Source organism: Labrus bergylta, chromosome 1 (assembly GCF_963930695.1).
Source record: "Labrus bergylta chromosome 1, fLabBer1.1, whole genome shotgun sequence".
In the NCBI taxonomy this organism is placed as follows: Eukaryota; Metazoa; Chordata; class Actinopteri; order Labriformes; family Labridae; genus Labrus; species Labrus bergylta.
Window position 1 is genome coordinate 32,830,696 of NC_089195.1, and position 24,783 is coordinate 32,855,478.

At 45.6% G+C, this 24,783-nt stretch overlaps 1 protein-coding gene across 2 annotated transcripts in view; it reads right to left on the reverse strand.

Annotated features, from left to right (window-relative positions):
• The window catches only part of ntn1a (netrin 1a), a 79,744-nt gene that overhangs the window by 50,307 nt on the left and 4,654 nt on the right, over window positions 1-24,783 (reverse strand). The window lies entirely within an intron of this gene.

The window sequence follows — 24,783 nt, forward strand, 5'->3', positions numbered from 1 at the left end:
AACCTGCAGCGGGGCCGGCCTGCTCCACACTGAGCTAAATGGCCCATATATTCCCTCCATGTCTCCATGTGGGGGCTAATAAGAGCCTCAGCAGCCACACAGAGGCACGACAACAAAGACGCGCCTAATGGCCTCCAATTTCCCGCATTAGTGCCCATTTAATGGCTGACCTGCCCTCTCGTTAGGCGGCGCAGCATGGGAGCACTTTTCAGCCTCGTTGCGTGCACACACACACACACACACACACACACACACACACACACACACACACACACACACACACACACACACACACACTCCTTGAGCCACACTGCCTAGGGCCCCTGCAACACTTCCACCCCACGCTGAGGCGGCATAATAGGCCAGTTTGTAAAAAAAAAAGGGCCGGCCTGTGATCAGTGGTGCATCCATTTGCTGAGTAATCAAGGCTCTCTTGTGTGAGTGGTGTGCGCGTGTGTGTGTGTGTAAGTGTGAAAAGGTGTGTGTGAAAGCACCTGTATGAAAGAGAGAGAGAGAGAGAGGCTCTTTTCCCATCTGTCTTGATTTTCTGTGCTCTTAGCGTGCATCTCCCTGTGAGTGTTTGTGTGAGTAATTCTGAGATAAAGTGCCCTCTGCCTGGAAAAAAACATCTCCTCCAATCGGTGTCTTTGGGAAAACACCAGCTGACATACAGTGTGGCGAATAAAAAGGGGCGGCGGAGTGCGGTCGTTGTGCGTATGTCAGCTATGCCATAAAAATGCCATGGCTGGAGGATGACGCTGGCAGGTCCCATTCAGGGCGAATCAGTGAAAAGGCCTTTAGGATGATGAAAATAAAAAAGGTTCTTAAGGCCTGTCAGGTCCGCCGTGGCTCCCCCGCTGAACAATACACAGAGGGAGCAGCTGTCTTAATGAGACTGACACGCAGCATCCAACGCACCTCCCTTTAACCGCGCCGTGTTGTTGTGACAACATAATACCATCGAACAGGAGGAGCTGCCAGACGGGGAACGCATCCTGCACGTTTTTATTACACACAATCCCCCTCTCTCTTGACAGTCTTGGCAGGGACGCATCACCTCGACGTTCAGGAAGCTTCAACGTGTGAACGGATGGACAAAAGACGAGCTTCCTGTGATGCGTAATGGAGATTGGGAACCAAAAGTGGATTTTTACAAGTTTCCGCAGCGCCAGGAACCAAAAAAAATAAATCTCTGCGGAGAGGCGTTTGGGTACAAGTGGGAACGTTGTGTAATTGTATTGTGTGTTGTGACTGATGGCGCAATGTTTCTTTTCAAAATAAAAGGATTACTGAAAACAAGTGTTTGACGTCTCTCTCTGCCAGCGGTGTCTCTACACTCCTCGCCATCAACACGTCTGTCTCTTAAGTATAAATCTGGTTCCTCCACACGTCTTAACTCTCTATTATTTCACATCCAGCCATTACCTTACCCTGTCTCCTCTGCTCTAGAGCCTCACACATCCACAAACACCACGCAGGCTTTTCACAGCAGAAACATGCGAGACTCATCTCCAAAAAACAAAAAAACAAAAAACAAGCTCCTCTCCCTGCTCATGTCAAACATCACCTTCAGTCTATTTACTCGTCGAGTTTGGTTTCTATGGGACCAGCACTTCCTCAGTGTTTTGGGTTCAGATATCTGCTGGCGGCAGGTCATCTGGCTGCGTCGCTTGCGCCCCCCCCCCCCCTTACCCCCTCCCCCCCTGAGGCTGACAGGGATGGGCCGGTGCTGTCAGCGTTAGACAAAGACACTCACGCTGCAATTAAGGCAATCGCGCCGTGCCAACGACCGTTAACTAAAGATTTTTAAACTCCGCTCGTATTAAAGCAGAGCGAAGACAGACGGGCCAAACGCTGATTGGCAGCTGTGAGCTGAGAGAAAATAAACAAGAGTTTGAAGATGATTAGGAGATTAGATGGGTTAATTTGGCCCTTCAGGCTGGAAAAAGGAAAAGCGAGTGAGAAGAGACGCTGGATATCATCAACATCAACCATCTCTTTTTTTCTACCTAGAGTACGTGGGAAAGAGTCCCGTGGGAGAAGGCGCTCCCTACCTTTCCTTGGAACGCTTTCCCGTAACTGACTGACTCAGCCTTAAGGATAAGCAGATGAGTCTTGGATTAGGGACGAGATAGGAATGCTCTCTTTTCTCTTCTCAGAAGTGTCAGACGTCTGATGGGAGTTATTGATACGGATTGCTTCCTGGAGTATTTCTTTTCTTTTACTTCAAATCATTTTATTTTTTAGATTCAAAGGCTTCAAACCTGACCTTGGAAGCAGTAGGTCAAAAAGTACCGCCTTAATGTTCACAATTACTTGATGAATGTATGCACAAAAATCTGAAATTTAAGGGGGGGAGGGTCTGCATGTGTGAATATAAACGAACAGATACATTTTTGGGGGCTTTTTGTGCCTCCAATAGAGAGACAGGACAGCGGACAGAGCGGGAAATCATGGAGAGAGAGAGAGTGGGGAATGAGATGCGGGAAAGGAGCCACAGGCCGGACTTGAACTCGGGCCGCCCGCCCTGAGTACCACAGCCTCCACACATTGGGCGTGCGTACCAACCGCCGCGCCACCAGCGCCCCAACGAACAGATTTTTTTACTTTAACTTTATCCAGATTTTTTCCCATCAGCCTCCTTGAGAAATATGTTTCCCAAGTTCACTTAACTCAAAAATGAAATACTTCAAAATGTGAGCCATATTGGTACGGAGCCCCTGAAGTCCAAAAAAAGTATATTAGCATGTGTGCACAACATATTTATCGGGGACTTCAGGGGCGCCGTACATCAGCGCTCAACGTTGGATCAATACTTCAGGATGCTCGTGATCAGAGAAACACTGCAGTTTCACCTCTCTGAGCAGAAAGCGCTTCAATGAAACTCGGCTTCATTTGAATTTATTGTGCGCTCATTAGCAGCCACAGCAACGCGGCCATGCTTAGCAGGTGGGAAACCTTTGACCGTCACAGACACCCCCTACATTCCTCTGTCAAGTCCCCATCACCAAGTTAGCTCTCCTCTCTCACGGGGCCCGTTCCCCTCCCCCTCCTCCCCCTCCTCCTCCTCGCTCTCCCTGCTCCTCTGGGCTCGTCCCTGCTGCAGATGTCATTTAGCGATGGTGCTTTGACTGCTGAGACAAATGTCTCTATGAAACTTATAAGCCATGAAAACGTCTTCAGTCGGGCGGTCAGACGGGGGAGGGCAGAATTATCGGCAACACAAGTTAATCTGGTGACATGAGAGGAATGGAGGAGTGGCTGAGATGGAACGGAAAAGACATAAATCTCGATGTCGATGGCCCATCTCATTCATCCCTCCGTGTCAGTGTACAATGAAATAAAGATCCACTGCTCAGCTGCCTGAGGTAACTGTAGCCGAGTATCATCGACACACAGGGGGAAGGTTCAGGTCAAGAAAAAGTTTACATGCAGTTAAGACGAGCTTCAGTTAGGATACTTCCAGCACGTTTCCCTTCTTAATATCTTTCATAATGAGAGGAGGAAGACATTAAAAAAACAGGCACAGCTGTGCTTCCTGTGCTGCCAGTAGGTGCAGGATAGAAAAAAGCTCTGAAGTCGGGGAATCACCTTGTGGCTCTGCTCTCACTGTGTGAGTGTGTGCAGTCGTAGGACAAATTCTCCTATCATGCCTCCAAATCAGACGTGCAACTCAAACGTCGGGTCAGAAACTGTCTCAATCAGCTCTGCGTTTCTGTCCGGCCTTCACTATCTCAGCGAAGACATCTCACAACCTGGAGTCACTTCTCATCTTTCTAACATATCAGACCTCTTCACTACATCTGGCCATAAAGGCAGACTGTCTGCAGACAGCAGCATGAAGGGAAGTGATGAGCCAAGTGCAGCTGAAGATGTCTCTTTGTGTGTGTGTGTGTGTGTGCACTGTACACATTTTTGACTTCTTGCCGCCAACTCATACAGTCTCCTCTCCAGAGGAGGGCCGTAAATCTCAAACCCCACTGCACCATTTCTTCACGTCTGTGACACGTTTATTGTCCTCGTTTCGTTTCCCCCCTTCTCCTCAGATTGTCCTCAGCGCTCATCTTTTTTTTAAAAATCTGAATTCCTCAACGTCCTGCCGAGCGGGCACAGCACAGGCAGAGGGGGGATAATTTGTCGCTGTATCTATCACTCATGTTTCCTCTACCCTTGTTTGCTTTAAAGTAAAGTCTCGTCACGACGCCTCGCTCACAAATGGAGCTTGAAGCCGGCAGCAGGCGCAGCATCCGTCAAAGCTCGGGTCTTTTTCTTGGAAGAGGGGGTCAGAGAGGGGAGCCGCAGGAGAGGAGAAGAAACAAAGAAACAGCTCATGTCAAAATATTTTTGGGATGAGATGAAGAACTTCTTTCCTGGGCTCGGAGATGCAGGCGTAACAATTTGCAGTCGAGTGTGAATCTGTGATCGACGAGAAACACTCCACGCTTTCCCTCATGACGGACAACCCGATGAACGACGAGGCATTGAGGGGACTCCACAATCCTCCTATGATCTTCGTAGACTACATCAGTCGACTTTTATGAAATGATTATACAGATACGGTTGTGAGATGAAGCTATGGTGGAGGGCATGCTCAGTTAAAGAGAGATCCAGGCAGCAAACAGGCCGATCAGTTCAAAGAGAAGGAGAGGTTCAAACAGATCAAAATGTGGCGGGAGAGTGTGTGGATACATATGCATCACTTTTGACGGCTCATGTTGTCTTTGGGCTCTGGAGAGATTATTTTTCTGTTTCTTTTTCAAGCAGTTAAAAGCCAATATCACCAAAACTAAGCAGATGAACTTGGAGCAGAAAGGGGTCAATACATCACCACATTAGTGCGTAATGGATCATTTAAATATGAGCAAACAGCACCAGTTTACAGAGACGCTGTTTGCTCTGCAGCACAGTTAGGGGGGAAGGTACTCCCCTGCTTGTGAGTTGTGATTTAGACGGTGACTTTTTGATTCCTTTGCACACATTTAGCGATTGCAAAAGCTGTGCAATTTGTTTGTGAATCAGGCGATTAGTGCAGATTCATCCAGAGCACACTGTGTCCAATTTCAACTTCAATTTATTTTTTTAATTCCATCTGTGACATGTTACAACATCATGTTGTCCTGGCCGTGTTGCCCGTGGTTTCATATTTCTATTACATAAATTACCACAACAACCAGTCTGTACGTTAAGGCAATCGCACACTTGAGTTGTTGGTTTTTTCGCACGTCATGTTATGCCAATCATGTTTGCACACTTATTCCGAAACTTTCGTCCGTCATAATTTATTTCAGCCCCTACCTCAATCTGTCAGCCGCTGTCCATGATCAGTTGCTTTGCAATAATTGGTGGTGTTCTAATGTGTGGTTCCAGTATAGAGAGCAGCGTATCTAACTGGACCACTGAAATCCTGAAATACAGCTGGGAGCTGATAACTCTGCAGCAACAGGAAATACTCTCCTTTATTCACAGGTGAAACTCTCCTCCCTATTATTTGGTTGTCATGGTTTTTTTCCAGCTGTCAAAGAACCGCTAAATCGTCTTCACTGCTTGATGAGTACGAGACATATTGTCTCATATTGCAGATTTTTAAAAGTAAACGCATCGGAGTCAGTGTGCAAGATCTGTGCAGAAATTGCGTATTACAATTTGTTTTTTTTTTAAACGCATCTGCAAAAAAACGGACTCAGTGTGCAAAGGCCTTAACTCTAAAGATTAATTTAATGTTAAATATGTCTGCAAAAACAGGAGCATGCTGCCATCCTGCAGCAGCCCCACTGTGCTGTTTCTGTGCAGCTGAGGCGGTGTTGCAGCTGAGGCGGTGTTGCAGCTGAGGGGTTGTTGCAGCTGAGGCGGTGTTGCAGCTGAGGCGGTGTTGCAGCTGAGGGGTTGTTGCAGCTGAGGGGGTGTTGCAGCTGAGGCGGTGTTGCAGCTGAGGGGGTGTTGCAGCTGAGGGGGTGTTGCAGCTGAGGGGTTGTTGCAGCTGAGGGGGTGTTGCAGCTGAGGCGGTGTTGCAGCTGAGGGGTTGTTGCAGCTGAGGGGGTGTTGCAGCTGAGGCGGTGTTGCAGCTGAGGCGGTGTTGCAGCTGAGGGGGTGTTGCAGCTGAGGCGGTGTTGCAGCTGAGGGGGTGTTGCAGCTGAGGCGGTGTTGCAGCTGAGGGGGTGTTGCAGCTGAGGGGGTGTTGCAGCTGAGGCGGTGTTGCAGCTGAGGCGGTGTTGCAGCTGAGGGGGTGTTGCAGCTGAGGGGGTGTTGCAGCTGAGGCGGTGTTGCAGCTGAGGCGGTGTTGCAGCTGGTTTGGTCCATGCAGATTGTTTCTGACAGTGATGGAGCCGAGATGTTTTTACTGTACAGACTCCAGAACCACATTAACTTTCACTCCTCTGCTGCTGCACAGTGCACGCTGCTCTGAACAAACCTAGACCTCATGAACACGAGCATGCATCCACCCGGGTGAGCAAAAAGACACATTTACATACAACTACTGCACTAATTGCACTGTTGGAACAGTAGCCCTTCAAGGTTGTTTTTTTTCCCCCCTGAGGCGAAACTGTTTTCTTGCAAAAATGTGCAGCACTTTAGATCCTCTGTAACCGAACGTGACACTTGTGACTCAGGCAGGAAGGATGCAGACGTGGAAGTGGAGCAGGAGGAAAAAGAGAATCCAGAAACCCGAGGCCTCGTTGTAATTTAGTCATCGGTAGAAGGTAATTAGTGAGGGGAAGGTACCGGTCTCTGCCAGTGCAAGCAAAACGTCTGACACAAGGGGTGAGGCCAAACTCTGCATTCTGCAATGACAGCACAATCCTGCAGGGCCTAATAATGTGACAACACACCATGCTTGTTATTTTTTAAGATAATGGCAGGTGCAAGTTGAGACGAAGAACGAAAGAACAAAGAACGTTTTTATCTGAGTGGAAGAAAAAGCAAACAGAAGCTTAGCAGCAGCACGAGTAGAGAGAGGCTCTGACGCTCGTCTTAACAGGGAGGCAGATGAACTCAGGATTTATTGACGCCCTCACTCACAGACCAGATTAAAGGCAGGAGGTGGAACGCCACTCTATTTGTCCGATGTCTCGTTTCAGAAGAGGATTTATTACGAGAAGGCCATGCAGGACAAAAGTTCAACTCTGGAGAAAGCAGGAAACAATACACAGAATGAACACGACAGGTGATCAGAGAGGAGGCATGATAGCATTTTGGTTCAGCTGATCAAAAAGTAGACGGAAGGCTTTTTTTCACACATGCAGGACAGTTTATCGCCATCCAACGCCATGGGCCCAGCGGAGTACAGCCATGAGCAGCTGTACGCACGGGTTTACAAGAGCACAGGAGAACTACAAGATCATGCTGGAATAAAGAGAAAAACATGAAGAAGAAGAACATGTTGCTTTGTTTTTCATTCTGTGCCTGTTAAGACGTCATGTTGATGTAAAAGACAGACCAGATGCTCTGAGTGTTTCCTTGTCTGACTTCCTGTTCCTGTCCTGGTTGTTCTATTCTGTCCAGGTCAACGTGTGCCTGCAGACGGCTCTGTCAAAAATGGAACCCGGCGCCTTTTTTGAAACACAGCAGAGCATAGTGTCGCTGCTGGCACGCTCTGGACACATGATGTGGAAACACAATCATCGGCTAGAGTGGCAGCGAATGGTGCTGTAGTGGCCGAAGGAGGTGAACACAGACTATGTGGAAATAGTGGATTAGTGTATATTGTAAGGTACCCTTTGAAGAAGAAACTTTCCAAAAGTGAAGAGAATCTTTTTTTTTTTAAAGCTAAAAGACTACTCTCAGGGCGCTGGTGGGGCAGTGGTTAGTGTGCGCGCCCCATGTACAGAAGCTGTAGTCCTCAAGGTTCAAATCCGACCTGTGGCTCCTTTCCCGCATGTCATTCCATAATCTCTCTCTCTCCCTGATTTCTGACTCTCTCCACTGTCCTATCTCTCCAAAAAAGGCAGAAAAAAAAGACTACTCTCTGTTGCAGATCAGACTTACATCTTAAAATCTGTACACCAGTGATTTAAACATCCAGTATGTCATCCTGAAGATGTTAGATATGTCTTTGTATTTGTTCTGGCAGAAGGTCGGCTCTCTCTACATGGATGATTGCTCTGCTTAGCGCTCCACTACAATTGGCTATAATTATCAAATAGGCCAATTAAACTTCATCTAATGACTTTGGAAAAGAGTTTGACCTCCTCAATCCTGCCGGGCTTTGTCTAAACGCGCTGCAGCTGAAAAATTAGTTAAAAAAACAAAAGACGACTTTACCTGATCGCGTCGTCATGATTTATCGACTTTTTATGGTCGTATATTTCTATAAACACTTGTTCCACAATCATCTTCCCATCTGTGTAAATAACCTCTGGATCAGAACTCGCCCGTCACACCCTAATCTAAACTGTTGTGTCTAAAAACGTGAACTCCTCCTCCTGCGCTGCGAGGAGAACGTGTCATTTCCGATGAGGTCACAGGCCGGAGCACCAGCAACACTTTAGCGTCTGTTATTCTTCTCCTTAAATCCCGCTCTTCTGTTTCTTTTCTCTCTCTCTATCTGTGTTTGTCATCGCCCCACGCTTTATTTTTTTTACTGACCTTGTTTGTTATTGGGGGCTCGGGAGTTTAATTTAATTTCCCGCCCCCCTAACTGCTATGGAAACGCCTCACAGAAACCCAATACCGTCTCTGTGTAAAAGTGGAAACTGTGCGGCTCCATGTTCTCCGGGTTATGAAGCAGCGGCTGTCACAAGGAGGCGGGACTTAGACCTTAGGCTTTAAAGAACAACAATGGATTTTCTCTGCAAGTTTCTGTCTGACAAACGAGTTATCCACTTCAGATTGGGTTAGGGTTAGTAAGAATCAGATTTATCAATGTGCAACTATTTCATGCTAAAGAGAGAAATCTTAGCGTGCATTCACACCTGAGCTGTTTGGTTCGTTTGAAACAAACTCTGGTGCACTTTGTCGGATATTTCCTTTGTTTTGGGGTGGTGTGAATGCTCAAACGACATCTGGTGTCGACCAAAGAATCAAACTCTGAACATGATCTGAACCTAACAAGGGAAGGGAACCAAGAAGCAGTCAATTGTGGGTTGAATTTAGCCACCTGTAAACAATGTCAAATTAGTTTGCCAAGCGTGGCTAACGTTAGCATTGCTAACAACACCAGCCTTCAGTCCTTATTGCTGGTTAACATCCAGCAGTCTTTCTCTCGGGGTTTGTCTACCTGGGTGATGATTTCGATTTCCTTCAGCGATGTCTTAAAGTTTAAGTGCAGCTGTGTAGCTCTTTATAGTGGAGTTAGCAATCCTGCTAGCTACTGGCATGCTAGCTGAGCTCTCAGCCTCAGGTAACGTTGATAGTCTCGAGTATGAAGAACCCGCGCTCTGTGACCAGTTTTGCAGAGAGTCACGCTGCGGCCCCCCTGCCTGGAGTCTTTTCAATCACACAACCGTTCACAAGGTGTATTTACTTCACAGTTTACCATGAATTTAAACGCAGGATTATGACCTCATGAAGGAGGGAAGCTCTGCAGACAAAAAGTGCCATCGTCAGCCTGGTATGCAAATGTATCCCAACACACTTTAAAAAGCCAAAGCAATGAATGTGGGTGCATTTTTAATTTGGTAAAGTCAAGAGCAGTCGCTGCTGCACTCGAGGACATGATGGTGCACGGGTCAGCATGTTACTCTGATGTATTGTAGCACCAGTAAAGCGGTAAAAAAACTATTTTTTAGATGAAAATGGGAATTGAAGCTGCGTCTGATACATTGAATTTTATGGCAAGTCTCCAAGTATTTACAACAAGCCTTTTGTGTACAAGATGAATGTTGTCAGAAGAAGAAGTGTAAGCCTAACTTATAAGGGGCACCACCTCTGGATGGGCTCCATCTCTTTCCATCCATCTTCCCTTTTCTGCCTTCCCAGGAGCCTCTGGGAGACAGTCTCTGAGTCGTCTCCAACCGGCTATATGCTTCGACCTCAACTTTCATCTCCAGCCAACGACCTGTCCTAGCTGTACACACAGTCGAGAAAATACGACGAGAAAAATACAACCAAAACAACGCAGGAGAGCTGGAACAGAGCAGGGGGGGGGGGAGTGAAATGCATTCTCCGGGTTTACATTTTATCAGATGGACATCTGGATATCTACGGCGAGAGCTGCTACATAATCATTTCAGTATCTGCAAGTGTCTCTGGAGGTTAGAGAGCAAGGAGGTAGACGGAGAGAAAACGAGACCCGGGGCCAAGATTTTTTCTGCCCGTGTCAAACAGGTCCAGGTCTGAGCTTCAGAGGAAACACAGAGGGGGCCCTCTTTTTGGAAATTAATTTTTTTTTTTACCATGAACTATCATCTCATAACACAAATATTACCATTAATGACTCAATTTCCTTATAATTTCCTTATCGAGTCCCCGTAATTAGGCCCATTTGTTTGCTTTGTCATCCTGCAGGGATGTGGGCTCTTTGTTATTAGAAGCAGAAAGGGGGGAGGGGGGGTGCACGTGGGAACCTGATGACTTATTCTGCTGGAGGAGGGGGTCCCCTCAGCTGCTCAGGACCCCCCTTTTTACATACACAAACACACACTTTCAGAGGTTACCCCTCATCCTGCAGCAGCAGCAGTGGAAGCTCTTTAAATAGCTCTCAATGGTAGCACGGCGAGTCAAGAGCCCTCTCTCTCTCTCTCTCTCTCTCTCTCTCTCTCTCTCTCTCTCTCTCTCTCTCTCTCTCCATAATGGGCCCTCTACAGAGGAGTTAAATCAGCTCTTATACGAGCTTCTCTTCGCTCTTCTCAGCCGGACACCGCGCTTACTTCATCAGCTGATTTGTAGCCGAGGAAAAACGTGGATGGGGTCGGAGTTAAAAAAGGAGGGAAAAGAGAGACCACTTTTTTCTTTTAGTTTGTCTGATTTGAAAGGAGATCATTTGCTGTTTTCACAAACATTTCTATAATATTTCTTGATTGCCCACCGTGATTTTATGTGAAAACTACCTACTGCCTTCACACATCGGCTCATCAGACTTCATGAGAACGTTTAACCATGAAGTGGGAGTTGCATTCACACATGCAGCTCACCCTGAAAAGTTTGGGAAATTGTTTGAAAACAACATGGATCTCTTTCTCTCTCCTTCTTCAGAGGATTCAAACCAGCTGTACATGGTTATCTCTGCTCCCTGCTGGACAACGAGCCTTATTTATTTGCTGTATTGCATACTGTTCTGCTTACAAGGGGCAATTTTACCTACCCAGGGCGACGTCTTAATCTACAAGATCTTCATCGGGCCTGAGAAAAATTGCCCTGGTTAAAGAAAACTGCCCCTTGGGAGCTGAAGACCATGCAGAACTTTTTCCCTGTTTTCCTGCAGTTAGAACATTTCTGCTCCTGCAACTTTATCCATTTAGTCTGCATGTGTGCATGTGTGAGTGTGAAGAAGGGGTTAATTCAGACAAAAGATAGCGTATATATCTTTTATTTAGAAGATTGTGACTCCTGAAGATTTCCTAGAATTTTCGTACATTACGGTATATTGTTTGGGCAACCGTAAATTATACGGTAGACAACTGTTATTTGTTTACGGTAAATTACTCTGAAAATAATATATATATATATATATATATATATATATATATATATATGTATATATATATATATATATATATAAACCTATATACGGTTATTTGCTGTAAAAAATAACAGTGGTATTATAAACCTTTATACGGTCTATCTCAGTAATAAACACAATAAAACTGTAATACGGTACTTTATTGAAACTACTTAAATTTAACTGTAAATTACAGTAAAAAATACAGTCGTGGCAACAGTCGAGGAATGAGTTTTTCACCCAGACTTTGCCACGACTTTGTTCTGTCAGCTCCCTTGTATAACTTCAGCATGACGTCGAGGTGAGCAGGCGTGTGAACACAGTCAGGAAAGTTCATCAGAAGTGAGCGGGGTTGATAACCTTCAACATTTGTATGAATTAAGAAGCTGCATCACACTCTCTCCAGCTCGTCTGACGGTATTCTCCACTCATTTGTTCATACTGTAAATATGTCTGACTACATGTAGCCTTAATACAACGGAAAAACGGTCATTATAGTGTCGCTTTGTTCACCATCTTGGATTTTAACGTCATGTCTCGCCTCCTGAGAACCTTCTGTCTGACAGAGCAAACCTTACTCTGTGATGGACGTGTGTGAATATGAACTTAAGGATTTCAGGGGCAGGATGCTAGAAAACTTTCAAGACGTTTTCAGGAGTGAATGTGTGAAAAAAAGGCTTGAGAGAGAAAGTGTTGACATGCAGCCCCTCATCCCACCGTGTGTGTGTGTGTGTGTGTGTGTGTGTGTGTGTGTGTGTGTGTGTGTGTGTGTGTGTGTGTGTGTGTGTGTGTGTGTGTGTGTTATCTCGTAGGAGCTAATGAGTGATGGATTAACCCGGGATAACCCCCCTGCAAATTGAGATGACCCTGCAAACTTACCCTATAATCTAACTCCCAGAAGTCTGCATTCCACTTCACACAACAGGCAAACAAAAAACGAGACAACAGAAATCCTCACTGCAACAGAACAACGATGTCACCGTCCTTAAAGGCGGGGAAGTTGTGAAGAGTTTTTGCAGTTGCATCAAATATACGATAGATAGAATTTCACTAGAGTGGGAACGCATCAAATACAGATTTTCCAGCAGCAAGCGATTAAACGTCTTCACTTTAAATTAGTCGACAAATTGTGCTTTCTTTAACTTGATTGTAAATGTGTCTACTTTGTGCTGACCTCTGCTGACTGAGGTCTCTTTGTGCAGCCATGTCGGGCTGCTGCCTGCAAACACACGACTTTCTTTAGCACTTTGTTTGGTGCGACAACAGGCTGACACCGTCGGAGATAAAAAAAAGGCTGATGTATGACTCTTAGCTGCCTGTATTGCTGCTGCTTGTATAGACAATCAAAGGGCCACACACACAGTCACACACACACACACACACACACACACACAAACAAGACTGTGACTCGCAGGCATCCATGACGACCGGGTGCAACAAACCTCTGGTGACCTGCAGGCTGCCACACACACACACACACACACACAAACAGACACACACAGCCTGCACCATGACTTATATGGGAAAGACAAAGACATTGGTGATAAATCACCGCCAGCTATTCAACACACACACACACACACACACACACACACACACACACACACACACACACACACACACAGTCACACACACACACACACAGTCACACACGCATAGAAGGAATTCCAGGGAAAGTCTGAAGCGGCATGTTTGACGCACGATGAAATTGTTTGACTCTGCTTGATCTGTCGCAGGTGCTTTGTGTGTGTGTGTGTGTGTGTGTGTGTGTGTGTGTGTGTGTGTGAGAGAGAGACAGAGGGGGAGAGAGAGAGTCGGAAATAAAGCCCTATTATCCATAAAAAGAACAAATTAACCCCTGCATGCTCAGTAAAAGTCAAACTGAAACATAGCAGCCTTTTGTGACTTTAACTTAAAGACTTAAAGTTGGGACATCATAATTACGCGCCACAGACGCTTTACCCGCTCAAACACAAAGGATCCAGCTGTTTACACTTCACTCCTACGACAGCCGCAGTGTGTGTCGGTGTAACAGCAGGGGGGGGACGCTCCCCGCTCTACAGTACACACACCACAGTGCTGCTGCTGTGTCATGGTGAAGCTGCGTCCAGCCGTTAATCATCTTGAGCTGCATGCGGCGCGTTAAGGACCCCCCCCCCCCGCCCCCCCCCCGTTTTCAGGGCCCTGATGTGCTCAACGCTCGGCTCGCGCTAGGTGGTCCCGTCGGCGAGAGGCGCGACTGCTTGCCAGAGAAGTTTGTGCCAGGACTTTTCACCTTGAATCAAACACTGAGCTGCTGCAAACACAAAAGCCTCCTTCTCTTTTATTTCTCTCTCTCTCTCTCTCCCACACACACACACACACACACACACACACACACACTCACACTCAGGCATGAGCGAGTATCTGTTTTTTATTGTTGTTGTTGACACTGTTTGAGGCTCCATCAGCAACAAGGAGATTTGTGGAGGAGTTGTAACAAGCCGTGCCAAGGCTTTTCATTTTAAAGTGTGAACAGACTCGGGTAATTGTGGCCTAATGAAGCAACACATGCTGCTTGTTGTTGACGACGTGTTTCTTCAAACTGGAGGAATGCAACATGCATATATACATATATATATATATATATATATATATATATGTAGTACCTTACCTTCACTACACTCATTCTTTATGTATTAGCTAATCCCTGCAAGGCACAGCCCAGGGCACAGTGAAGGAGGCTTTCTTGCTTCCTTTTCCCTTCGCGCTCGGTCGATGCCACCAGGCCACACATTATATATTTGATTTGGCCACAAACCCCTCGCCCCCTTCTCTCGGTTAACCTGCTGCCACACAGAGCCTGCTGAGGTCATCGCTGTGGTGATTTTCTGCAGCACTGTTGGCTGCGTTTTTTGGGATCAGGTCTCACATTTACGCACACACACACACACACACACACACACACACACACACACACAGAGCCAGGCCCCTCTCACAGACACTCACTCAGTTGTTTTTGTGCTCTGTTTACTGGGCGCTTTATGACCCCCTGTTAACAACTTCAGACCGCTCTGGTCTGTCTCGGGTGACGCCAATGAATGAATCAGCGGCGTGCTACCACGGTGTGTTTCAGACCTGATGACGGCATGAATTACCGACGCTGGCCTGTGCATAAACTGGCATGCTGAAAAAAGGGGAAATCCACTGATTGTGATCCACTGATTATGTGAAAAAAAAAAGTTGTCTGCTTTTGTTTGTGATCCAGGAGGAGGCTGCATGAAATCTGAAAATCCACCTCAGGTGATGTCACTTGAGTCAGCTTATACATTGGGCTCAAAAAACAAAGATTGCAAACAAAGAAGTCCGAGTGTGTGTGTGTGGGGTTAGAAATAATTGTGCTCCACCTAGAATCTCAGAATCCAGTTTTCCCCGTCTTTGCTGAGGCTATGCTAGCTGCTACCAGCGTAACACAAACTAATCCCCTGTTGCCTTTTTAACAGTGCCAGTTAGAGGCGGTACTTCCAACCCCTGTTAAAACAACAATGTGTTTCTTTTTCAACCTTAAAATAGTTGTTTCAAAGTCGATCTAATAGTGCAACAACTTTTCAACAGGCAGAAGAGCGTCTCCCTCTCTTACAGGCGCTAGCTGGTTAGCCCGTCTCTGCACTGTTTGATACAACAGCTGAGACTTAGAGGAAGAGGACGGTGACAGATTGAGACATAACGTTTGGCTGTATCGTTATCTGTATCATGGTTGTCTCATGTTTAACAGCTTTAGGGGGGGCAGAAAGTCGTCTAACTCATGTAGAAATAAATCAATCAATCCATTACGCCTAACAGTTGTCTCTACAGCGGGCTGAAGACGCTAGCAGAGTCATACATGCAAAGAATTCGGTGATCCAACCTTCACAACAGGATCCTAAGACGCTGACTAGACTCTTCTCCTCTGTCGCCCCCCGTTGGTGGAATGAACTTCCAAACTCCATTCGATCTGCAGAGTCCCTCTGCACCTTTAAGAAAAAGCTAAAGACCCAGCTCTTTCATGAATACCTACTAACTTAATGATGATGGTCTCCATATTATTGATGATGATGGTAATGACGATGGTTTTTGTTTGATAACGACGACTTATAAGATGGTTTCTATACTGATTAGAGCTCTCAAGAACTGCCCTCAATGTTGTGCTTTGCCTCTGGTCACTTCCTGTCAGCACCTGTGTGTCCAATCAGACTCAAAGCTGATCGTTTGCTTTTACTGACATTGTTCCCTTTTTTCTAGATCCTTGCTTGTGTTGTTCTTACTCTCTGATGTACGTCGCTTTGGATAAAAGCGTCTGCTAAGTGAATTGTAGAATTGCAGATATTACTGAACCTTGTCAGTCGGCATGGGTCGCTCTAACATCGCTCCTCTGCTGGTCAACAAATGCACGTCGTCTCTGAGGGGGCGCCATGACATCACTGTGCGTTTTATCACCCGGGTGCCAAAGCACACCAAACTGAATTTCCTAACTTTAGCTCCTGAAACACTCTTTTACTAAGATATGAACGAGCTGCAGTGTGAGTTATCTCAGCAGCATCCTCCCAGACTAACTTCCCAGTTTGACCACTTAGACCAGTTTTTGTTTTTTTTTGGTTTTTTTTGCCTTCGGTGCATTTTAAGGCAAAGCGCTCTCTTCTTTTCCTCAAACAGTGATTGCAAAACTGTCCTTTGTGCCTCAAAATGAAGACAATATTTGAATTGTCATAACAGTTCCTCTGAGAATAAATCACAGCCCCTTTCTCATTTATTGTAATAATGAGTACCACTCTGCATGTTGTTTGTTGTGCAGATTGTGTCCAGCTGTTTGTTAGCTATCCAGCTAAACCTAATAAAAGAAGAACAAAGAGGTTGCTTTTTTTATTTTATTTTTTTACAACTTATCCTCAAATCAGAGACAGGGAGCCGAAACAATGTCAGAACATTTCCTACGATTAATTCATTTCCAGTAAATTTGCACAGACCGTGTCCCACCTGATTAGCGTGTGTGACTGTCAACCCCGTGTGTGAGAAAGTTTACTTCAGGGTGCATGTGCGCTAGATTGATGTAAAGGAGAGACCTTTAGGGGCCGATGAGCGAGCGAGTGAGCGAGTGAGCGAGTGAGCGAGCGAGTGAGGCACTGGAGAGTCATGTGTCAAACGTGTGATCACACATTGTCTGCTGTTGGTTTTGATTATCCTTAAATCATCTGGTACCTGTTGGAACCAAACCTTTCCATTACACACAAACACCTCCGTCTCCCTCCTCAATCTCACACACACACACACACACACACACACACACACACACACACACACACACACACACACACACACACACACACACACTCACACATCCAGCGGTTTCTGCCAAACCCACAACACACACACAGATCCTCCCTCGGCTGAGACGAGCTTTCACTATGGCATCAAGTCACCAATTAATTCATTAACCGACGTCTCCTCGGGCGCTAAATAGCTGCTCACATGCTTGACAGAATTACTGCTAGTGTAAACACCCACTGGAAGACAGCGCAGACTAAGAGACATACTCACACACATGTTGCACAATCTCTCTCTCTCTCTCTCTCTCTCGCTCACACACACACACACACACAGAAATAAATACACTGCACAATGTCAAAGCATGGCAGAGAAGACAGACACATGGAAACAGTCACACAGGAAGACAGAAATATAAACAGGTGACTGGCAGACAGCGGAGGCAGGTATCAACAGCATCGTGTGTGTCGGTCGCTGCAGGAATTAAAAGGTGAGGAGATGATGCACCATGTCTGTACACCTTTTTACTCATAGTTTTTCTTTTTATATCTATTTATATCTGCACCTTATTTTTATTTTTATATGTAAATACATGCTGCTGTTTTTATCCTGCACTACAACGGGCCAAATGCAACGAAATTTCGTTCTTATCTGCACTGTAAAGTACAAGTTTGAATGACAATAAAGAAAGTCTAAGTCTAAGTCTAAGTCTAAGTCTAAGTATGCTGTATCTGTGTTTTCACACATGCACTAAAACACTTCTGGTGAGCTGCATGTGTGGATGCAAAATGCCACTTTTTCCACCCCGACTTTCCTCAGACGTTTCCCTTCCTAAGTCAGGGTGTAGCTGACGTGTGAACGCAGCCGGTAACAGTCTGGAAAATTCACTTCAGGCAAGCGTGAGGAAGTGAAGACGTTTATATCACACGACCAGAGAGCGACAGCTGCGATAGTGCACTCGGAGCAGCATTCCCCCAATTTTGATTACGTTCTTCTGCTGAGAGGCCGCTTCTGTTGCAGCACCACGTCGAGGTAGAGCAAAACTGAACCTGTTGTTTACCATGTGGTTTAGGCACAACAAATAAATCACTTTGAAGATCAGCACACAGTTGCCCAGACCCTTTCCCCTGCCAGCATCCCCAGGAAGATTTCTGTATGAAGTTGGGTTGAGCAGATTTAGGAATGCTGCAAGAAATATTCAGGAAAAATCCCCCCCCCCGTGCAGCCACGTCATTTTTCTACGTCATGTCCTGCAAGCTGAGACCCTGTCCTGAAATTGTCTAGAAATGTGCAGGAGTGCATGTGTGTGTGTGTGTGTGTGTGTGTGTGTGTGTGTGTGTGTACGTTAGTGTGTGGAGTTTCCCTCATCCCTCATGTCCTTTAAACACCCTTTCTGCACCCGCTATAGCCTCTATGTAGCACATGTTTGGGAGCCGTCCTGGTCATGTTTGAACACCGTTTTGGTTGAATTTGTAATCACGCATTTAACTTTTAGTCTAGCAGCCACGATCGAGCTCTCGGCGCTGTCAAAGAGCACGGCTTCCAACGAAAATAATGAAACAGCTGTCGTCGCTGTCTGTGGTTTTGAGAAAGATTCATCAGAAAATCGCTTGAAAATCTTCGGTGAGCGCTGCGCCAAGATTTGTCTCTCGGGGGGGGGGAGGGGGGGGGGGGCTCTACCTGACAGCGTCAAAATAAAGTGAGGAAGTGAGCTATACTCCTGCAGCTGATGCTGAATGAGTGAGGGGTCTGTGCTGGGGGAAAAGAGGCGCTTTGGGATCTGGTAAGCTGGACCAATTATCCACCAGCTGCTGGACGAGTGATGGAAAGAGTTTTTAAACCCTCAGGTGTGCAGCAGAGATATTTTCTGATCAAAATTTTAAAAAAAGCAGAATGAGGAATAATAATAACGACGGTGACAGCTCGACACTCCGGGCCTGGATGGATGTTGTGATAAACCTGACCACAGTCCACACTGAGTTCAAGCACCAGCGACGGTGACGAGAGGAAGTGAGTGCAGGCCAGAAGCCAACAGAGCAACACAACACGTCTTTCCTTTTTAGAGTCACTATGGCTTCCGACCAAAACCGTTTCTCAAAAAAAGCAAGGTCGAGGTTCCATTTCTGGTGCGAGCATGCACGCCCGCCTCTCTCACACTTACACACACACACACACACACACACACACACACAGGAAGACGCAGGCTCACACTGCGAGCGCAGTCTGTGTTGCATTAAGCGCCGAAGCCAAAGCAATGAAACAAAAACCGCGGCCGCAGAAATGTTCACTTTGCCCCAAAGGAGCCTGAAATTCAACAAAAGACACCGAGGCTGTGAAATTTCAGAGCAGGTTTTGTCTTTTTCTGACAAGTGAACACATTCCTTCACCGCCAAAGCAAAGCGACCTGGGCTTTGTCAAAAGGCAGTAAAAAACGCACCGCAATAAAAACCATCTTTCTTCTTTTTTTTTTCTCCCACTTGAGACTAATACAAAGCTACATGCAGATATAACTCCAGTAAGACACACTTACAGATGTGTTGTGGATTTCATTTTCACTTTTTATGATTAGTGGCAGCCTTCCTTGTAAGTTCTCTCAGCACACAAACACGTTCTCGCTGATTCTCTGTGTGCTAACAGCCTGTCCAATCTGTATATTATTCCCAAACCCGGCTCTGTATAAACGTCATTTCTTCTCTTCAAACGGCCTGTCAGGGCGTGTTATCTGTGCAAGAAGTGGAGTTCCATCAAAATGTAATTATTTCTTGAACAGGCCTCATGACAAGCGAACGACCTGCTCCAAAAAAATTCCAGCTCCAAAAAAAAAAGGGGGGGGGGGGGGGAGCGCTGCAGCCAAAAAACAGAAAGACATTAATAGCTTCAAGATCCTCCATGGTTCAACATACTCTGCAGAATCTGCATCATGTGTTTCTGCAGAGACTACATTATTGCAAATATGAGAGCTCTCATTCTCAGGAGTGTTTGGTCTCTTACAGAAGTGTTAAAGGCAAATACTTCGATGAGTCTGGAACCAGAAAAAGCCAAAACCTGTTGGCTTTTTCCAGTCCCCAAAAAGCTGATACAAGAGCAAGGAACAGAATGGATCAACTTTAATCATAGACTGTAAATGTTAATGGATGAAGCCTGAGTGATGTCATCCATCTGTTCCTGCAGGGGGCGCTGGAGGCTCATCAGCAGCAGCTGCCATGTTGGAAATCCTGTCTCAGCCTAACTTTAATGACAGGCTGAGAGCTGGACCTGAGGCGGGTTTTAACTCTCTTTACATTGCGCCCACCTGTCACTCAAGTCAGCTACACACCTAACTATGAAAAACACGTATCGTTCATAAAATCAAAAACAGATTCATTATAAAAAAAAATCACCACGATGACAATAGCTAACCAGACTTATTTGGTCTTGTAACCAGGCTGTAAACATGTTAATTTATGCCGTTTTTGAATGGGTGTGTATGTGACTTCCTGTGTTTCTGCAGCCAGCCTCTAGTGGACACTCGAGGAACTGCAGGATTTTGCACTTCCGCATCGTCTTCATTTTTTTTGGACCTGACTTAAACAGACGTAGCTGCTAAATCTTTTGTCAGTTCACAAGGCAGACTTTGTAGTACTGCACACAGCCTCACCTAGAAGCTCCAAAGATGACAGAAGACGTATCAACAATCTGACAGAGCTGCAGCATTTCCTGCTCAATTATCTCCTCGGAGGTTGATCAATAATTGCATTATTACTGGTTCTTTCTGCATGCTTGTGTGTGTGTGTGTGTGTGTGTGTGTGTGTGTGTGTGTGTGTGTGTGTGTGTGTGTGTGTGTGTGTGTTCCCTGTCTTTGGTTGCAGCACTTGATGTACCCAAGAGTCCACTTTGCTTACAGTGTGTGCTGGCTCGGCGGCCGTGTTTCTGTCTGTTGAGAGATACAACAGGTCCACAAAAATGTAAAACAGAAGGCCGAGCCAGTCGTCTGCAGCATGAGCGTCTTTTAACATCGGTTTACAAAACGAGTCATAAACAGTGATAAGAGAGAGAGAGAGAGAGAGAGAGAGAGAGAGGGAGGCCATTCTCCTCCCGTTTGAACGAGCAACCAAAGACCTGCAGAAGAAGAGTGTGTATGAGTGTGCAAAGAAGCCGTGAGTGCTGTGAAGAAGCAAAGGTGAGGAGTAGTAAGACAGTGAGTTTCTTTCTTTTCCCGGCTTCGTTGGCTGGAAGCGAGACTAACAATGCTTCCCGCCTGCAGCTTTTGAAGATGTCGGTTTTATGAGAGACCGACGAAAGTCTTTGAAACATTAAGCAGACCATCAGCCACGTCTGAAAGGTAGCAAACCGACATGACAGCAAGGAAACATCCAGAGGAAGGCCTGCAGAACATCTCTGTTCAAAAACTGGCTTAGTATTTGGAATGAAAAGTGCGCTTTCTTCTGCACTGAATCTACGGTGCATCACCCTGGACCCCGCTCCTCAAATATGTATCTACAGGTCGAAATGATTCAACCCCCAAGCCCTGTGATTGGTCCCCCGGGTGTAGCATCTTATTTCCAGCATTTACAACCTTTGTAGTATCGCCGCCATATTCAAAACTCTGCAGAAGGAAAAAAAAACGCTAGAATGCCAAATCCAACATTTAATGCTCCGTTTCAGTTGCCATGGTTTCCCATACACAAACAAGCAGAGAATGTTGCGGAACTATAATCCTGAATATTTCTAAAAAGAATTCAAGGAGGACTGATCCTGAGATCTTTCCTGATGTCTGTTCACACATGCAGCTCACAGCAGGAGACTGTAACTGTTAGAGTGGAGGAGGAGCGGCGGTCTCAGGTGGTGAGACGTGATGAGAAAGAACAACGTGGCGTTTCCGAAGCAACAGAGTCCGGCGCTATGATGACGATTGTTGCCTTTTAGTGTATCAGCGCTACATGTAGTTCAACGGTATCAACAAAAAGAGCGGAGATGAAAATACAGGTGAACAGACAACAAAATGAAGCAGTTTCATGAAGTGCACAGAAGACGTTCACACACAGTCTATGGTCATCCACATACTGCAGGATTGTAAACATCACCTCACCACCCCTTTCCCGTTCTACTCGCTTGCTGTGATTGGTCTGACTTCAAATTCACCCGGAGGCCGTACAGAAAAAGTCTGAGTAGAGTTGGGGGGGGGGGGGGGATTTCTGCAGTTTGTGTTCAGACATTCAGCTCACCTCCGAAAAACTTCAAAAACTTTCCTGGAGTTTTGAGTGAAAGCACCGGTGCTGTAGTTCCAGCATCACTGCAGTGTTTCCTCCTACATGCATCGAGCAGCATAGGAGGTGCACCGCTGCAGGGCTCCAGCTTACCTCCTTAGAAACTAAAACTATATCAGTTTGTGCTACAGAATCAAATGTGATCATCGTTTTTCTAAATTAATTATTCATTTTCTTAGGTACATTTCTGACTCCTCCCGTCTTTTGCCGTTTCCCACAAGCCAGGTTGTGACAGTAGGGCGGTATGTTGGTTGATTATTTTATCCAATAAATGTGAATACTTCTTTTCAACAGTTTTTTTTTTCATTGCACGCAATTAAAAATTGTTTCCACTTCACCTCCGCTGCTACAACTCCAACCTACAGGGGAAACACTGCACTGAATGTTTCAAGGTGAATACACTTCTATATTTTCACATGCATGAAAACAACTACTTTTTACAATTATTCTTACGGGCGTCAAATCCCCCATGCGACCTTCTCTGCACTCCTGTCAGCACATCTGATTGGTTTGTGATTTCTGCAGCGTATATTTAAAAAAAAAGCGAGGCAGAAATCCTCCAGCTGCTTTAGGAGGGGAAGACTCCTCGTGTGCAAACAGACGTAAAGGAGTAATAACACAAACCAGAGAGCAGAGACGCTTGCTGTGGTTTCACTGAACTTACAGAATTAGTGCACAAACACAACTGTGATTTTATTTTTTTTAAAGTGGATGGAAGGCAAAGAAAAAAGTATCTTCCTGTCCCGGCAGCTCTTACACTCAGAGGCGCCTGCTGGCCCACAGGCCATGGAAATGTCACCTTTATTTCCGTGCTCCTCTCCTTCACACATTTTTCTCATCACACTCCCCCCTCTCCCCCTCCCCCCCCTTCTCTCTCTCCCTTACATCTCTTTCATTTTCTCCATTGTCGTCCCCCCCCCCCCACCCCTCCCTCGGGCCCTGCTCCTCTCTCTCCTCTCTGCAGAGCCGGTCCCCTCATTCTGCATGCCTCCGAGCTTCGCTTTCTAATCTCCCTGAATTATTCAAGACACCTTCTCTTCTTCTTCTTCTGTTTTTTTTTTTCACTCAACACGTCAAGTAAACTGCACAAATGTGAGAACTGGAGGATGAAAACAGAATTACTTTTACAGTACATTAGCGTTGCAAGAATTTATCTCCGGGGGAGGGGGGGGGGGGGGGGGGGGGGGGGGGCTCTCTGACACCAGCCGGTTCTCATCAACGCAGCAATTAGCTGACACAGTTTCACCTTCCTCACTCTGAGAGCCGAGTGTGGAGGAGCGGCTCTGACAGGATGCATCCAGAACATCATATGAGTGTCCTCTGAGGTCCTGATGGAGGTAATCATCAGAGTGCACTTACAGTAGAGTCAAACACACACACACACACACACACACACACACACACACACACACACACTCAGAGGACTGAAACGCTCCAGACCATCAGTGGTTACTGCATCGAACGACGGACCCTCAGTCCCCCTGACGAAAACTCGATTGTAACCACAACACCCTCAGCTACAAACTCATGTAACACACCTCATCTCTTTTTTTTCATTAACCGCCTTCACAGCCGAGTGGTTTCTTCCTCTCTGCAAGATTTTAAATTAGTTTGAACTCATTCATAAATTTCTAAAATGATGAAAGTCTCAGGCTGTTTTGTCCCTTCAGGCTCCCCGTAGATAGTCGTCGTCAGTGTCTCGCTGTGGTCTCAGTGATGTGTTTAACAAACTCAGCTGACGAGTCCAAAGTCCACCTCATGACATCACATATTGACCTCATGACATCACACAGTGACCTTTGTTACCGTTCCTTTGAGCTGTTTGACGTCAGTTCAGAATCGCTAACCACTTCCTGTTTCTGGGCTTAAGTTCATGTCCTGAACTTCCATCTACTTATCTATATTTCAGAATAAAAGCACGGTTGAATTCAGCGAGGAAAGTACTCTCAGCTTAAGACAGTACAAACATATCAAAATAAAAGCATGGTTGAATTCAAACAGTGAGGAAAGTACTCTCAGGGGGAAACACATTTCAAAATAAAAGCCTAACATTTTATTATTTTTAAATGTGAAATAATGGAATTTAAACATGCAGTATAAAAAATGTAATTGTTTGACAGCCCTACTTATTATACATTTGCTCTTTAAAAACAATTACATTTCTTAGGAATTAAATAGAGGAAACATTTAATTTGTAGGATTTTAGGGAGTTGAGCCTTAATTGTTTTTTTGTAGTTTCCTCACACGCATCACACAATTTCAATATCAAATTTAAAATAAATCTCTACTTTTTAATTCGATCAGAAATTTATCAAAACAGGGATTCTCGCTGCAGAGCTTCTTAATTTAATATTTTTTATTTAACCAGGTTTGTTCCATTGAGATTGAGAACCCTCTTTTTCAAGGGAGACCTGGACGAGACAGTCAGCAGCAAAAACTCAAAGTTACAGACGGAGACACAAAGAGAGACAAAGTACAATTTACAAAAACACTGAATTCTGCATTAAAAGATAAAAAAACATCTATGAGTCAAATCTGGGGGTCTGCATCGAAGAATCTGCTTCTCTGAATCGACTCTCTCTGCATGTAAAAAAAAAACAGTTTTTACTACAAGGAAAAGGAATAAAGGCTGATGTCATAAAAGAAAGATAAAACCTTCAG